General features: G+C 51.2%; 2 long non-coding RNA genes across 2 annotated transcripts; one reads left to right on the forward strand and one right to left on the reverse strand.

Moving 5' to 3' along the window:
• The first annotated feature begins 495 nt into the window (after window positions 1–495).
• On the forward strand, window positions 496–3,165 carry LOC109271277 (uncharacterized). The gene is made up of 2 exons (XR_002081909.2): window positions 496–770; window positions 1,072–3,165. It is a non-coding gene; the product is annotated as an uncharacterized LOC109271277 (long non-coding RNA).
• On the reverse strand, window positions 1,727–2,650 carry LOC109271276 (uncharacterized). The gene is made up of 2 exons (XR_002081908.2): window positions 2,308–2,650; window positions 1,727–2,181 (listed from the first exon to the last, which is right to left on the reverse strand). It is a non-coding gene; the product is annotated as an uncharacterized LOC109271276 (long non-coding RNA).
• Window positions 3,166–4,025: the final 860 nt, after the last annotated feature.

Consider the following 4,025-nt stretch of genomic DNA (forward strand, 5'->3'; position numbering starts at 1 on the left):
GCCCAGGGGATTAGTGGGATTTGTGCCCAAGCGAGAGAGATCTGCCCCTGCCTGCAGGTCAGTGACTTCTGAATGACCTACTGCCCCTAGAGGAACGGCACTGGGCCTCTGCACCCTCCCTTCCTTCTTCCTGCAGAAGCCAGCTCTCTCTCAGGCCTGGGCCGCTGCCTAGAGTTTCTTTGCTCCCTTAGTTTGCGGGGAGAAGGAAGGCGGCAGCTTGCAAGTTATCCTGGGGAGAAGAGACGCTGGGCCACACAGCCCTTCCGCCATAGGCAACCGCAGGTGGAATTTTCCCCGACGTCTGTGCTGTTCTCAAGTTTCCCAACCTGTTCACCCACACTTGGCACTCAGAGAAAATCCTCAGAGCTGCCAGGCCACCAGTTTAGCCTTGAGGCTGTGACCAAATATATAAGAGGGACCCCTCCCCCGACTGGATCCGTTTATTTTCAAAAAAAGGGCTTTCCGCAGATGTCCCCATGGAGCCAACAGGAAGGACTGTGGGCAGCGGACTGCTGCAGCCACACACGGGCAGCTGTGGGACCCTCTCCCTGACCCATTTAAGTCATGCCGTGATTGATGATTGCAATGGGAAAATAGCAACTGCAGATGGACAGGCAGCGGGATAAGCAAAAAAACAATAGTGCCTGTTCCTGGCACCTGTCCCTGCCTGAGGTGGAGGAGGCACTGTTAACTAGTCTGGTGATGAAAAACATGGGTTTTGGAGGCAGATAGGCTGAGTTCAGATCCCACCGACGTCACTTCCAGACTGGGTGAGTTTGGATGAATTTGTATCACTGTTCTGAGTTTCAGCTTCCTGGAAGGGGGGTCAGGGAGTAATACCTGTCTCTTAGGGTTGTTCTGAGGATTAAATGAGATAGGACAGGGGAGAGTACTCACAACAGAGCCTGGAAAATAGCTGTGATGGTTTTGTGATTACATAAAATACTCAGTCCAGTAACTGGCACCAAGGAAACGCTTAATAAATGGGAGCTGTTTCATGGGATACTGGAATGCCAGCATTGGGAGGGACCTTGTCTGGAGCCAAATTAATTTTATCTGCTCCTTTTGTAGGCGAGGGTCCTGAAGACCAGAGAGGGACAGTGGTGGGTCCAGGATCACACTCCTGGCTCAGGGCAGAAAGAGGGCTGACGGCATCATGCTTCCTGCCTTTTCTCTCTTCGAAGAATACCTAAGCTCCTGCGTTGCTCCTCAAACTCAGTTTGGGGCTTTATAAGTTAGAGTTGCTGGGGCAAATTCTGTTCTGCAGTGTTGCTCTGAGAGAGTCCAGTTTTGTTTGGTTTGGGAATCAGTGCCCTGGTGGGAACACAGAAAACACTAGACTTGGCAGCTGCAGAAATGGGTTCACATCTCACCTGCAACGTGTCAAGTCTTTGGTCGTGGGCCAGCCACTGAAGTCTCTGAGACTCAGAACCCACAGCCCTTACCAAGAGATCTGTCTGCCTATTTTTGGATGCACAGCTGGGTGAGAGGCCTCCTGGGTCCCTTGACATATGGTACTGGTTCCTACAACTCACTCTGAGACATCTTCATGGATGGATGTTTAATTCATTGTTAAAAGGGGAGAGAATGGAGGAATGTCTCATGCTGCCATAATGCTGACATCACTCCCCCTGAGACTCCGTTTCTCCTGTAAAATGGTGATATAAACTGTGCCTACCTCAAAATACGTTGGTAAAGATGAAATGAGTTAATATGAAGAGCTCAGAACAGTGCCAGGCACATAATCTTTAATAAACGTCACTGTTATTAGAATTAAAGGTCAGGTTACAGGGATTAGGTACTTAGAAACTCTTTCTCTGCACCCGGCCAATTTTGTGCCTCAGTGGCTGGGTTGGTGGCCTTTGTCACGAGATAAGGGGGTGACAGAGCTGCTGCCGGGCAGAGTGGTGGGAGTTACCCAGGATTCATGGGAACAGGAGGGCATTGATTTGCAATGCTGGTGTGAATTTGGGATAGGGATCTGGACACCTGGACCTTCTCCGTGGCTGGTGGCCATGAGAGACACATATTGCATCATTCTTGCTATTTTTTTGTGTGTGACTGGAGCAGAGCAGAGGCTTTTCTTGGTTCCAACGGGAGCCCCGGCAGTTCCAAGTGGAGAAGCAGGGCAGCTGTCGGGAGAATTTAGGCGGGAGCGGGCTCAGCGCCCAGGCCAGCAGCCTGTGACAGGCAGAAATGCAGTGAGACATGACATCTGCCGCCCGACCACATCCCCACGCCGCCCTCCCTCGTCCAGCTGCTCAAGAGAAGGAAGGAAACCAGGCTTTTCCCACTGCTATTGTGTACCTGACAGGTTCATCAATCTTATTCGGCTCATCCTCATGACCTCTCAAGCTGGTGATTATATCTCTTCTCTGGCAGAGGAAGAGGAAGAGGAGATTCAGAAGTGTCCCAGGGCAGAGGGAGGGGCAGAGCCAGCGTTCAAGCCTCGGGCCTCTACTCCAAAGTCCATGTGCCTTCCATGGCACCAGCTAGTTCTCGCTGGTCCGGCCACCTATCACCCGGAGAGACTGGCTTATCTTTAATCAATACGTGCATGGCCAGAGGAGACAAATAAGTGCAGAGGCACCTGGCTCCTGGTGCTAATGGCCTAAAGAAAAGAGAAGCTTGAGCCCAAGGCCCCTTCCTGGTTGAGTACTGACCCTGTTTTACCTTCCTGCCCCCTGAGCCCTAGGCAGACCTTTGGCCTGGAGGGGGCACCCTGTCCCGGGGCCAGCCCAACAGGCCTGGCCCCAAAGACAATAGCTGGAAGGGCCTCTTAGAGCAAGTACTTCCTGAAGTGCCCAGAACAGCCACTGTCCCCACAGCTCAGGAACAATCACAGCTCAGTCAGCTTCCTCGCTCTTTGCAGGGCCTCCAGCTTCTAGGCAGAGCCCTTAGGCCTACTGTTTGGGGAGGGACAAGAGGACGACAAGAGCAGTGCTCCAGAGTCTAGGACAGACCTTGGGATATAGACATTTTTTCTACATTGAAGCTGGAGGAAAAATTCCAGGTTCTCTCTTTTCTTTACTATTCTGGTAAACCAACTGCCTCATCCTTGATCTTTGTTCTTCTGTCATGTCTTTTTGGGGTTTTTAAACAGGGAGAAAAGTGGGGGGGGTGGGGGAGAAGCCAAAGGAAAAAATAAATTCTGGAATGAAACTATACACTCAGTTATTCACTCAACAGCATGGAATGAGACGTGGTAGTTGCCAAGCACAACGGGGTCCAGAAAAGAATTATTCAGCATTCACTCACTGACTTATGTGTTTATCTGCTCATTTCATAGTAAGGATAGAGCTCCTGCCAAGTTCCAAGCATTGTGGCTGCAGCAAGGACTTGGCAATGCAGGCCCCGCCCAGTGTGGGAGACAGACAGGTGAACCAGCAGTTTACATACTTGGTTTATGTGGTGAGTGCTGGGAGGGACAAGTGAGGACCATCAGGGACAAGAGCAGCAAGGCCAGCAGACCCTGACCAAGAGTCCTGGAGGATGGACAGGACAGACCAAGGGAAGATGAAGTTAGGCTGTGTGGTAGGAAAGAGTATAGGAAGATATTGGCATCTGTGAAGGCTGGAGGTGGAAGAATGCATGTTTCCCAAGAAGCGTCAAGAAGGCCCACGTGGTGGGAGAGCAGGAGAAATAGTAGCATCTAGTGGTCACAGCTGGCATACCCCAGCCTCCCTGGGTTGGAATCCTTGCTGGGCCACTTATGACTATGGGTCATCTGCCAAGCTATTCACCTTTCTGTAACTCACTTTTCTTGTCTACGAAATGGAGAGGATGCAAAGAATAGTATCTGCTTCAAAGGTTGTGATAACAATGAAAGCGAGCTAGTTCACATCGAGTGTACCTGGCATGCCGAGTTATAGAGGTGTCAGCTATGATCAGGTGGGGGACGGGCAGGGAGGTGGGAGAAGTGAGCAGTTCCACACACCTATAATGGGCTCCGATCATGGGCCAGGCACCAGTAAACCAAGCAAAATCAGAAAGGCTCAGCTCCTGCCTGCGGGGAACTTGCAATA

Source organism: Panthera pardus, unplaced genomic scaffold (assembly GCF_024362965.1).
Source record: "Panthera pardus isolate Hobbes unplaced genomic scaffold, ASM2436296v1 HiC_scaffold_12, whole genome shotgun sequence".
NCBI classification, from domain to species: domain Eukaryota; kingdom Metazoa; phylum Chordata; class Mammalia; order Carnivora; family Felidae; genus Panthera; species Panthera pardus.